Raw genomic sequence first — 14,254 nt, 5'->3', positions numbered from 1 at the left:
GAAGACAGATGAAAGATTTCAAGCTGTTTTATAATGTTGTGTATTTTATATGAAAAACTATATATAAACTATACATATATATTTTATATAAAAAAGATTAAATTAAAAAAAAAAGTAAAAATAAGCCTTTATTTTGTTAAGCTCTGCGCAAAGTGTTGGCACTATATAAATCCTGATAATATTAATAATCCTGTATAATAACATGTTTGTTTATATTTAGCAAAAAAAAAAAAACGGAACTTTGGTATCACTTTAAATGTGTTCCTGGGGAGTGCTTCCAGCTTAGCAGAAACACAGGATCACTCCCTCCCCTTCACACAGAACGGCGATCTGATTTGTTTACATAGGCAGAGCGCCGTTCTGTCTCTCTAGGGAACGATTGGCGGGTCCTCCACCAAACCTGGTGATTTTTTCTCTCTCTGTCCAATCATAGCAGGAGCGGGTTCGCCGGCGGTGCGTGCCCCTAGTCCTAGAAGTGCAGGATCACGTACAGGTACGTGATCCTACGCAGAGGACCTGCTTTGCCGCTTTATATATACAATATACAGTTGGCAAGCGGTTAGATGATATTTACTGGCACTTTTTTTTTTTGGGCGGTAAATACAGCATAATTGTTAATTTTTTTTATGAATTGGAATTAACTTACCATATGCTATAATTTATGCACATGAGTCACGTGACTGTGCTATCGCATGCAGTCATTTTTAAGTAAAAAATGTGCATGTTCATAAATATGTAAAAAAAAAAAAAAGGGGTTAAAACAAAAAGGAGGAGCTGGGCCATTAGAGGTCTCCTTCTCCTCCAGCATATCCGTGGTGCTGAATGGACAGCGCACTCCAACCAAGTTGGATTTGCAAATGTTTCATTATCCCAGTTTGCTGTTTTGTGTGTACTGTTCCCTCCCATCTGCTCTCTCTGTCTCTTGTAAATCGGATCAAGCCTGATTCCCCTCACGTCAAACCACATGATCCCATAAAACATTCATCACCTCTCAATCCCTGATCCAGCTCCATAAAACATTCATCGTTGCTTTTCCTCTCGCTGCTTTTCCATAGAGTAAGTGGGGAAGGGAAGAAAAAAAAAAAAAAAAAAAAAAAGAACAGTGATTTCACCAAGAGCGCCTGGCAGCCAGAGGAAGCACATCACACATTGATGTGCTACAAGAGTGCGGGGGAGACAGGGAGCTCTCATTACCAGCTGTCTTCATGGTGGAGGAGACACACTCACACAACTACCCCATACACAACTAGTTCCGATCGGGGAACAGACACATCAAGCGCTGGATACTCCAACTTGGATGTTGAAGACCAACGAGAAGATCGTTCTTTTGCCCCCAAAAGACTGAAGAGGGCAGGCAGATGGGGAATATTCTTTGCTGTGTTTCTGGAGTGTGATTCATTTTACTGAAGTTTCCATATCCTAAGGATTGCCTGTAAATTTTTTTTTTTTTTTTTTATGTTCCAGAGTGTATAAGGGAATTAATTACAAGGATGAAGCTATTGTGTAACACAGGTAAGCAGATCTTTTTATTATTATTTTTATTATTTATGAATTGATTGCAAAGCAGATTTGACAGCTGAATGTAGAAGTAAGTTGCAGCTTTGTAGGTAGGTGCCATCGTCTAGATGGGAGATGTTTGCAGACAAGAGCGGTGGGTGTTATGCAATGTTAATATGATATTATGATCAGGAAAATGTTTGGAGGAAGGTGATTGAAGGCTGAGGAATGGAGAATTAGAGTTAGATGCGCTAACCTCACAACTACAGTGCCATACCTAGAAGAACAAAGTAGGTCAGGAATCCAGGAGGACGCTGGGGACAGACACCGAGCGAATCTTGCGGTGGATCAGTCTCTTGGGACGTTCGCCTCTTTTGCTCTGTGTAGCCGGATAAACTCATTTTATGTGTGATGATCTAACAGATGACTGAAGGGGGACATCTCTGCTACCCAGAAATGGAGCACAGCCTGGGATCTCACAAAGAGCTTTCATTTCCAGCTTTTTAATTAATCCTGATTTACAGATGTGGACTGGGAAGAGGTGACGATGAAGTCTCCTATGCAGAATTAATGATGTGATCCTCTGATGAAAACTCTGCTTTGGTTTAATCACAGCAGTTTGGTTGGAGATTCCCTACATTGGACTACTTTGGGGTGTACAGTGGATGCTGTGCCTTGATCTGCCCCCAGACATGCTTGTTATGCAATATTTTGCAGTCCTGATCCTGTCGGACTGCATACTCAACCTGATTACACCAAGCTATGCAAAATGCAAACAGACGCCCACCACTGTCACGGGGCTGGAGATGCTAGGTGTACTGCAGCTATAGAGCTCCTGATACAAGGCAATCCCTGACAGTGCTCCAAAAGTTACATCAATTAGCTCAAATACATTATCACTCATTCAACTTAGTCCGACTTGCTGCAAATGGATCACAAATACACAGGGATCCTGTTATTTCTCCCTAGATGGATCATTTACAATCATATACATAGATCCTGGCTGTCTCCCTGTCACTATCTATCTATTCATTCATCTGCTTGTCTGTCTATATATCTGTCTGTCAAACGATCTATCTATATATCAATCTATCTCATTAATATCTATCTATTCATCTATCTATCATCTATTTAGCTATCATTAATAAGTAAATGAATAAACATACATTATTCTATCATCTATCTATCTATCTATCTATCTATCTATCTATCTATCTATCTATCTATGTATCTATTCATCTGCTTGTCTGTCTATATACCTGTATATACCTCTCCGTTAATTAGTAGGTAAATTATTACATATCTATCTATCTAGATATCTATCTCATTGTATCTATCTATTCATCTATCTACCAACTCTCTATCATCTATTTGTCTATCATTAATAGGTAAATGATTTTAACATACAATATCTATCGATCGATTGATCTATCTATCTATCTATCTATCTATCTATCTATCTATCTATCTATCTATCTATCTATCTATTCATCTGCTTGTCTGTCTATATACCTGCATATACCTCTCTGTCAATTAGTAGGTACATTATTACACATCTATCTATCTAGCTATCTCATTGCATCAATCTATTCATCTATCTACCCAACTATCTATCATCTATTTATCTATCATTAATAGGTAAATGATTTTAACATGCAATCTATCTATCTATCTATCTATCTATCTATCTATCTATCTATCTATCTATCTATCTATCTAGCTATCTTAAATTGTTTTTTTAAATAACATTGTATATTTTGTTAAATTTAAACAGATGTGGGGGTATGTGCTAGCAGTATGTATGTGTGGTTGTGTTGAGAGGTGTTTTATTGCTGTTGTAGAGAGTATCCTGATAAATTTTGTTGTATGTTTACAATGACAATAATCACAATGACAATAAAGTATATCATCTTATCTATCTATCTATCTATCTATCTATCTATCTATCTATCTATCTATCTATCTATCTATCTATCTATCTATCTATCTATCTATCTTTCTAATCTACTTGTCTGTCTACATACCTGTCTGTCTATCTGGTTGGGATTACACTTTGTGATATTTTGCTGTCACAAAAAAGCACCTGAAGTTCAAAGCAGTTGAGTCCTTTAGAATGTAATGAAACACCTTCCACAATAGGAATAGGGAGCTGTCACCCTTAAAGTTCTACTTCAAATTATCTGTTATAATTCAGTTTTAAAGTAAAATCTGAGTGTTTTCCATAGATTTTTAGTGTAGGACCTCCAATCAGATTTCTGGCAGCATAAAAGAACAAAAAGTGACTATAGATCTTGTTTGATTATTAGTTTACACATACATACTCTGTGTCAGACATCACAGCAATGCTTACTAGAGAGTTTTATTTTATATGTAAATGGATAAATTAGCTGCATACCTGACATTTTTCTCTACTCTGAATGTGCTAGATTCCTCTAGCGGTGAAATATGTCTCACTGAGGTTATCTTTGAAGATGTGTAAAGCTGATTTGAATCCACATTGTATACACAATTTTGTGTCCTTCAGATATGTTGATTACATTAATATACTTTACATTTTCAGACCATTTTGATACTTATTCTAGATCCTTAAATAATATTCTTTACATCATTCTAACAACATGTATATAATATGCCACTGAAGATCTGCTTATCTTCTAAAATGATTGGTTTACAGTAGTCATATCAATTCATGTAAGGGTTTTTTTCAGGCCCTCTAAAGAACATTTATGTTCTATCAATCACTGTTCAGAGTGCTGAGAACACAATCATATATTTACTTGCATTGAGGTTAATGCGATTCACAGCACCTATTGTGTAATGGCAGCCTTCCTGCCTTGTCATAGATATTAAAGGGAGTAGAATTCAGGTGTGCAGGTTATTAGATGCCCAATATCATTTCAGGTTTTTAGTGATTTTTTTTAGGCTTCCTAACTTAACTGAGTAAAGCGTTGTGGTTTATTGAACTTTCATTATGCGAGATTCAGCATTATTGATTTTCATCTTGTCTGGATGGGAAGGAAAGGGATTTATGTCAACACTGGCAGGCTTGGAATTTAGGTTTCGATGTTCACTTGCAAGGCCTATGCCATGTTCCTATGTGCTGTATACCATTTCTTTCCACATGACTTAGTTAGCATATTACAAAAGACATACAGAGCAAAAAAGGCTTGTTACAAATAATAATATTAAAATTCTGCACTTTTTTTTTTTTTTGCTTTCGCAACAAATTTTCAGATTTGGCCTAGTTACCAGGAGGCATAATTTATCATCAATAGCACAAGTAGCATAAAAATAGCAGGCCACCCAATAAGTATCAGTTTTTTCGACCTTTTTTCTACCGAAAGTTTTAACAGTGAACCTTACATACTTGTAAAATAATATGTAATTGTACGCATTGTATTTTCATTTTATATTTAAATATGTAGTAAACTTATCCCTTGGTAAATGTTAGGCCCACATGTGGTGTTCATTATAATGAAGACTTTTTTTTTTTTTTTTTAATATGAAAGCAATCTGAAGCACAACTTCATCCAAACGATGGCATAATGCCAGAACATGGGTCCAGCACAATATTTGTAGCATTTTCTCCTTTTTCAGGTTATACGTCTCATGGGCAGGGTGCTCCCAAATAGATATTTGCTCATGTAATATGTGAAATAAATAAGATGTTTCCCTGCACAGAAGTAATCCTCTGTCCTTAATAGTAAACATATACTGTTAGGTGTGTGTGTCCCATATTGCTGTGTGCAGTATCTTAAATTTAGCAAAAATGGACTCTAATGTACCCTTCAGCAACCTGATGTTGTGTCGGAAGCAAGACTCTTCATCAAATGAGCCAGCAGAACAGAAGCAGCAATAATGTAGTGTATGGATTGGTACTCAGCAGTTGAAAAGGTAAATTATGAACCTTGAGTGATAAAAGTAAACTAACAAAGGTTAGTCTAATGTTTGTTTCAGAGCCACATATATTTATCCATTGCTAACTGTTCATGACTATACTGTGGAAAATTCTGTTCACATGGCCCACTAATGTTGACCAGTATGGTTCTGCTAACAAATACCCTCATCAGGTATTTGAAGTGAGCCACCTAACAGCTACAATGCTTTTATAGTTTGTGGTTATGTGGCTTTTCTAATGTGAAACAACCCCACTGATTTCTTTTTTTTCCTGGACTGGGTTGCTTTGTGCTAAGAAAATCAAATCAGCTGTGATTAAAGCAATAGCCTTGGGAGATGCTTAGGAGGAGACTTCACACAGCAGATCAGTGGATAAACAAATTGGAAGGCCCTCACCAATCACCAAAGGAGGGACACACACGACTGTAGTAAAAATGAAAAAACCTCTTGCACAAGAAATAAACCTCTTGCTAAGAATAGAACTAACCCATCTTTATAAGCAGTATACTTTACATTTTTACTTCAACACTGACTATTGTCAGTAATGTGAAGTTACATGGTCCCATTCCAATCAAGTCATGAGATAAGGCCTGATCTACTTTGAATGTTTTGAAAACATCAAGTGTCTTATTTTAAAGAATATTCAAATGGCAATAATGTCCAGTTACTTAGAACAGCCAATCAAATTTCAGCTCTCATCAATTAAGAATAGAAAGGGTCCTTTTACACAGGCTTGTATGTCTGTGTTTCCTCTATACATTGGCGGATGAAAAATGGACATACATGTATGTCTATGGGCTAGCGGACATTAGTGGATGATCATCCGCTGACATCTGCTTCCGTTAACCACTTAAGGACCGAGCCTCTTTCTGAGATTTGTTGTTTAAAAGTTAAAAACAGATTTTGGTCCATATTGACATGCTAGCATCACGCAGTTGCTGCAGATTTGTCGACTACACATCCATGATTCAAATCTCCCATTCCAGCACATCCCAAAGGTGCTCTATTGGGATGACATCAGGTGACTGTGGAGGCCATTGGAGTACGGTGAACTCATTGTCATTTTCAAGAAACCAGTGGTGAGATGATTTGAGCTTTGTGACATGGTGCATTATTCTGCAGGACGTAGCCATCAGAAGATGGATACACTATAGTCATAAAGGGATGGACATGGTCAGGAACAATAATCAGGTAGGCCGTGGTGTCTAAATGATGCTCAATTGATACTAAGGAGCCCAAAGTGTGCCAAGAAAATATCCCCCAAACCATTACACCACCACCACCAGCCTGAACCATTGATACATGATAGGATGGATCCATACTTTCTTGTTGTTTACGCCAAATTCTGACCCTACCATGTCGCAGTTGACATCAAGACTTATCAGACCAGGCAACGTTTTTACAATCTTCTGTTGTCCAATTTTGTTGAGCCTGTGTGAATTGTAGCCTCAGTTTCCTGTTCTTAGCTGACAGGAGTGGCACACGGTGTGGTCTTCTACTACTGTAGCCCATCTGCTTCAGGATTCGATGTGTTGTGCATTCAGGAATTGTTTTCTGCATACCTTGGCTGTAACGAGTGATTATTTGAGTTGCTGGTGCATTTCTATCATCTCAAACCAGTCTGCCCATTCACCTCTGACATCAACAGGCATTTTCATCCACACAACTGCCACTCACTGGATATTTTCTCTTTTTCGGACCATTCAGGGTAAACACTAGAGATGGTTGTGCATGAATATCCCAGTAGATCAGTAGTTTTTGAAGTCCAAAGTCACTTAAATCCCCTTTCTTCCCCATTTTGATGCTCGGTTTGAATGTCAGCATGTCATCTTCACCACATCTAGATGCCTAAATGCTTTGAGTTGCTTACCAAGCAATTGAACATGTGTACCTAATAAAGTGGCCGGTGAGTGTATAGTTCCCATCATATGTGTTAACCATTCTTTTTTTTTCCCATCGGGGATGATGTATAGTTATAAAGCCCAAAGGTGTTCTTTCCCCATAGACACTTTAGAGATCATTATCAATGACATAATTAGATAAAACTTTCAGTAAGGTGGCAAACAGAGAATAACATGTAATACTGCCAGCACCCCAAGGCCTAAGAAAATGGATAAAGCCCAGGCTCTAGCACCTGTATTGGATAATATGGAGTTACTATGCAATACACCTGAGGCTTCTGATTGTTCTGTAGCTACACTCCAAACAAGAAAGAAGAAACACACGCGTTTGTGAATGCAAACCATGGTGGATGCACCAGTAATGCAAAACATGCTATCAAAACATATACCCCCTTCCTTATTCCCTCATTTATCAATTGTTATAAATGTAATATCAGCATGGAGATCTCACAAACTTCAAAATGGCTCCATATTTCTTTTATTTTTATACAATACATGGTAGTGGTTCATCTAACATGTATTTTAGGTTTCCGTAAACTGCTACTGTAATTTTAGGTAAGTTTAAATTTAATTTTACAATGATATATTTTTCAACTATTTTATACTTGTTTTAATATATTTTGTATATTGGGCTATGAATTATTGTACTATGAGGTAGAAAATAGACAGTACAGCAGAGCCAGTTCAGCCCCTATTCACTAGGTACCAAGCATCATATGTAAAAGGAGTATTTCTACTGCTTACATATATTAGTGTCCCACTGTCACTGGTCCCTAAAGAAGAAGCAGGTTCTTGCACCCACCACATCTCTAGGAACATCTGATGTCTCTGGGAATCCCAGCCACAAAAGAAAAGGGGCAGGGATAGCAGTGACATCGCTGCCCAAATATGGCCATTAGTCATATTTGGGCAATGATGTCACCACCATCCCCACTCCTTATATTACATGACTGACGATGATGATGGGGAGCTGTCTTTTGGCTAGTGGTACCATCGGGATCAGTCGTGTGTGCAGGGTCATCCTTTTTTCCCCGCATCCAATTCGCATGACATGCGAGTGTGACCAATTCATACATGTCTGAGGTGGCCACAATCCGGATTGTAGAAGAGACCAGTGCGTGTTTGGATCCGTGTCAGGTGCAAATTCAGGCACGAATTTGAACCTGAATTGCACCTAAACCGGTAAACAGACACACACACCGGACCCCAGGCACGAACCAGCATCCGCACATATGTGAGCGTGGCCTTAAAGTGACAATAGGTCCCTGACAATACGATGCAGACCCTTTGAGTGGTCTGTGTGCTGCTTTTCTTATTAAGAGAACAGAAGCCAGCAATGACATGTCATGAAATGTAATTTTCCAGCTATTTTAATCACTTGACCTCCAGGAGATTTACCCCCTTCATGACCAGGCCATTTTTTGCGATACAGCACTGCATTAGTTTAACTGACAATTCATCATAGGATGCTGTACCCAAATAAAATTGTTGTCCTTTTTTTTCCTCACAAATAGTGCTTTCTTTTGGTGGGATTTGAGCACACTTTTTTTTTTGGTGGGGGGGGGGGTTGTGCTATATTCAAATAAGATCGACTATTTTGAAAAAAAAACTATATTTTGTACTTACCCAATAAGAAACCCAATAAGAAAATGTAAAAAAAAGAAATATCTTCATCAGTTTAGGCCAATATATATTCTGCTACATATTTTATGTGTATATTGATTGGTTTGCGCAAAAGTTATAGTATCTACAAACTAAGGGATGCTTTTTATTTAATTGTTAATATTTTTATTTTTTTACTAGTAATGGCAGCAATCAGCAACTTATAGTGGGACTGCGATATTGCGGCGGAAAAATTGGAAAACTGACACTTTTTGGGGACCAGTGACACTAATGCACTGATCAGTGCTAAAAATATGCACTAATGACATTGGCTGGGAAGAGGTAAACATCAGGGGAGATCAAAGGGTTAACTGTGTGCCTAGCCTGTGCTTACTCACTGTCTGGGAGGTGATTTGACTAGAGGAAGGCAGGAACACAGGATTAATACCTTCCCTTCTGACAGAATGGCAATCATCCTTGTTTACATAGGCAGATTGTCGTTCTGCCTGTGTACTGTGTAATCGGCGGGTGCCGGTGGACATCGAGTCTGTGGTACCCAGCGCTAGGCTCCCGCTGTGTGTGGTCACAGTGGGGGCAGGTGGCTGGCAACACGTGCGCGTGCCCCAGACTCGGGAGTGTCAGATCACGCATTAGGTAGGTGATCTGGCATGGAGTGGCTTGTTTCCTTTGTATATATCAGGGCTGCGGCAGCATTTTCTGCACACCACTGAGATGCGCCCCATTCCCAGGCAGGGTTAGGGTAACCTTCAGATATGTTATTTAAAGATATTGGGCGGTTTAATGTTTCAATGTAAGCATTAAAAATCTATGCTCGTGGCCAAATTTAATTTTTTTTAAATAGTTTGCATTTGTACATATTCCGCAGGACAATGGCCACACCCCATGCTATTCTTTTTACCACCCCCTTGCCTCTTAGCCCAGAAAATGGGCATTTTTAATTTGACAGATTTGGCTCCAATTGATTTCATTGGGGTTCAGGTTTGGCATCCAAGCTTCCAAGCTTTTTTCAAATTTGTCAAACTCTGCTTGAACCAAACCCAAGGCAGTTCAGCTCATCCATAATACTGAAACAACAGGCTTCTTTCATCACAAGTGAAAAATATCATTTTAATAGTATGAAAAAGAGACTGGAGCTCCATTCACTGGCTGGCTTCAAGATTACATAATATTAATATGTATATTTTATATTTACCTTTAAAAAATAAAAAAGCTTCTAGTGCATATCCATATCTTCAGATACATAAATGCATTGAATAACATTTTTATTTCAATACAGATTAAATGTTTCTCTGTTTGATTGAAATTTAGCTCCATTTAAAAGCTAGAGTCATGGGGATTCGTCGAATCTGAAAGTACATAAGCTGTAAAGATGAATTTCATGAGCTGACATTAAAACATATGTCCTTTAGGAAATCATTCTCTACCCGTATATGATAAGCAGATGTATTTACTAAAGTTCTCAGTTTCATTTAAAATGATCAACCAGATCAAGAAAACATTACAAAAACAAATTACCCCAAGGCCCCTTTCACACTGGGGCGGTTTTACCCCCCGCTAGCGGCCGAGAAAGGGTTAAAAACCACCACAAAGTGCCTGTAGAGGCACTCTGCAGGCGGTATAGTCGCGGTGCCCTATTGATTTCAATGGGAGCGGTATACACACCGCTCCTTCACTACTCCAAAGATGCTGCTAACAGGACTTTTTTTTCCGTCCTGCTAGCGCACCGCTCCAGTGTGAAAGCCCTCGGGGCTTTCACATTGGAGACAAAGCAGCGGCATTTTAAGGGCGTTTTGCAGGTGCTATTTTTAGCGCTGTAGCGCCTGCAAAGTGCCCCAGTGTGAAAGGGGTCTAAGCCTGACTGGGTGCTGAAGTAAACAGAAGTTTTGCTGGCAAAAATGACACCCTTAATAATTCATAATCTGTTGTGCCTATAGATCGGAATAAAAGGTTGGCATTCGCCATTCAGGCAAATTTCCTGTTGCATATTGACAATCTAAATTTTTAACTGAAGGATTTGACTGGAAATATGTTCTTCACCTTCATTCACTTTATACACATGCACATCTAGCTACTGGGGCTGTTTTCATAAATGTGTAGATTATTGGTGTGTTCTAACTTATAGATGCCAGTTAGAATTTTAGATTTATTCTGTATAGGACAGAAAAAAAACAATGGCTATAATTTGATCTGTTGCTACAGATTGCTCACTAGGGATGGGGTTTGGGTTTGATGCTGCCATTGGGTCGAGGCACATCTCACTGTTTTGAGATTTGCAGCTCCAGTAAATTTATGTGCAGATAGGCCTTGGATTTTTTTTTTAAACCAAAATGCACTACATGGCCTTTGCAGTATAGTAAGCAGTCTTAGAAGGGCCCAGAAGGGGCTTTTGTTTAAGGTAGCCCTCTCAGGAAAAAATGGGTGATGCAGAGAAGTCTTATGCCCCGTACACACGGTCGGACTTTGTTCGAACATTCCGACAACAAAATCCTAGGATTTTTTCCAAAGGATGTTGGCTCAAACTTGTCTTGCATACACACGGTCACACAAAGTTGTCGGAAAATCCGATCATTCTGAACGCGGTGACGTAAAACACGTATGTCGGGACTATAAACGGGGCAGTGGCCAATAGCTTTCATCTCTTTATTTATTCTGAGCATGCGTGGCACTTTGTCCGTCGGATTTGTGTACACACGATCGGAATTTCCGACAACGGATTTTGTTGTCGGAAAATTTTATATCCTGCTCTCAAACTTTGTGTGTCGGAAAATCCGATGGAAAATGTCCGATGGAGCCCACACATGGTCGGAATTTCCGACAACACGCTCCGATCGGACATTTTCCATCGGAAAATCCGACCGTGTGTACGGGGCAATAGTGTCAGTGAATTGGAAGCTGTTGTAAGGAAAGCATAGGGAAACAAACCTCAGGAAGAGATTAGGGTCAGTTGAGAAGCTGTACTTTAATTCTGATTACTAGCCCTTTGGGCAGTCAACATCATTTCTGCCGTTTTTGATCTTTTTTTTTTTTAGGGCTTTTTTGTCTTTCTTTTTATTTTGTGTTTGGTTTGAGGTCAGCAGTCACTTTTAGCTTCTGTCCCATCCATAGCAAACTGTTTTTCATTTTGCTGCAAGGATTTTGTTTAAGAGTTATTAAGTGGTTTTCATTTATTTTTGGAAATAGTGGTGTTTCTTTTAAGCTGCTAGGTTGATTTTAAGTTAAACCGCTTTAAGAGGCTTTTGCTTCAGGAGTGGTATTTTGGGGTTTTCATTTCTTTTGTGAATTTTTTGTTTTTATTTTATGTCGATAGGGTTTTTCTTAGTTTGGGGTGCTCAAAGCAGAGCAGATTGTCACTGACCATTGCTCCTTGGAACTGTATTTTCTTTGCAGCATACATCAGTTAAGCCTATTATACATGATTAAAACTGCACTGTTGCTGTCCATTTACAGGCATACCCCACTTTTAAGTACACAATGGGGTTTATTTACTAAAGCTTGAAAGTGCGAAATCAGGCTCACTTCTGCATAGAAATCAATGAGCTTCTAACCCCAGCTTGTTCAATTAAGTTTTGGTAATAAAACCTGGAAACTCATTGTTTTCTATGCAGAATTGAGCCTGATTTTGCACTTTCCAGCTTTAGTAAATAAACCCCATTGTGTTCTTAAAAGTGGGGTAAGCCTGTATATACTGATGTATCATCTGCAGTGTCTGTAGTCGTGTAGTATAAATCCTAGCCCTTCCTTTTTGTTAATTGTAATTTAGGCCTTGCCTTGCTCATTACAATTGTTCTGCTGCTGGTCAGCTTTACACTACTACTGTATATCATCCAAGGTCTCTTTGTCTCATCTAATCTTGATTTAAACCCAAGTTTGTGATCTTTGTCTTTTTACCAAATTTGGGTCTAGGCCCGCTATTTAAAATTGTCTTGCTGCTGGCAGATTTTACATTGCTGTGTTATCTGCAGTTTCTTCATTTTTTGTAGTTAAACACTTGTCTTTTTCTCTAGTACATTTTGGTCAATTCTCACTTATTGAAAATATCATTCAGATTGCAAATTTTACATTGCTATATCATCCACATTTCTGAATTCTAAATGAACACTTGGTAGAAATTGGAAAGCAATAGAAAAATTTTGCATCAGTGAGAACAGGGAAAGCCACAGAAAACTAATGGCCAATTCCTTTCTGCTGGTCAAATCATGTCTATTACCATTTGATGAAAAATCATGTGTCACATATTTTCTCTCAAACCAAAGTGAATTAAATTGGGGTGTTGCTATATTTAAGTCAAGCTATTTGTAAACAAAAAAAAATCAAGTTCACGCCAAATATGGGCTGCCAGTGTACACTGTCACTGAGACTGTACATAAAACATTGTATAGCATGCTATTTAAAGGATTTTCAATATTGCCTTTGAAGTGAAAAAGACCCTTTCTCTGCTGTTCAGTATATTTTTTTTTTTTTATGTTTTGCATTGATTCATGTCCCCCATGGCATTGTCTGTGCATTGTAATAGTTTGTTTATTAATGCTAAAAAATACCAGAATGTAAGGAGAAACTTTGTTCTGCCTACTCCACCACAAAAAGGCCCTGTCCTAAAATAAAATGAAAACAAAAACCACACACACACATAGACAATGGAGACCAGATACAGCACATGTGCAGACTTGTGCTACATTACACAACTCAGGAGGAAGTTTGTGAGATGTCATTCTGGGGTTTCTGCCAGTATTGGCAGAGGTTCATAGCATGGGTAATCTGTAACATTATCCTGGCTTAGGTTTAGGAAGTAAAAACAAAAACTTTTTCCAATGTGTAAGAGAGAGGGTAGGTAGGAGAGAAGATCATCCAAAAAATTAGCAAAGTTCCATTTTTACAACAAGGTTTGTACCCATATTCCCATATTTTCGGGACAATTTCAAACAAGATTCATTGAACAATTGGTGATACTATCACTACTGTTCACTTTGCATGAAACTTTTCTATCATACAAAAGTACACCCTCACATTTTTGTAAATATTTCATTATATCTTTTCATGTGACAACACTGAAGAAATGACACTTTGCTACAATGAAACATGGTGGGTGTACAGCTTGTATAACAGTGTAAATTTGCTGTCCCCTCAAAATAACTCAACATACAGCCATTAATATCTAAACTGCTGGCAATAAAAGTGAGTACACCCCTAAGTGAAAATGTCCAAATTGGGCCCAAAGTGTCAATATTTTGTTTGGCCACCATTATTTTCCAGCACTGCCTTAACCCTTTTGGGCATGGAGTTCACCAAAGCTTCACAGGTTGCCACTGGAGTCCTCCTCCACTCCTCCATGACGACAT

General features: G+C 38.4%; 1 protein-coding gene across 2 annotated transcripts in view; it reads left to right on the top strand.

The window, feature by feature from the left end:
* The first annotated feature begins 674 nt into the window (after window positions 1-674).
* Window positions 675-14,254, top strand: part of RTN4R (reticulon 4 receptor) — a 356,726-nt gene continuing 343,146 nt past the window's right edge. For both annotated transcript variants that reach the window (XM_073629329.1, XM_073629330.1), the window contains exon 1: window positions 675-1,512. The gene's annotated coding sequence lies outside the window, so the exon portion shown is untranslated. The remainder of the gene's footprint in view (window positions 1,513-14,254) is intronic.

The sequence above is a fragment of the Aquarana catesbeiana genome, linkage group LG01, assembly GCF_042186555.1.
Source record: "Aquarana catesbeiana isolate 2022-GZ linkage group LG01, ASM4218655v1, whole genome shotgun sequence".
Classification (NCBI taxonomy): Eukaryota; Metazoa; Chordata; class Amphibia; order Anura; family Ranidae; genus Aquarana; species Aquarana catesbeiana.
This window is presented reverse-complemented; position numbering and strand designations above follow the sequence as displayed.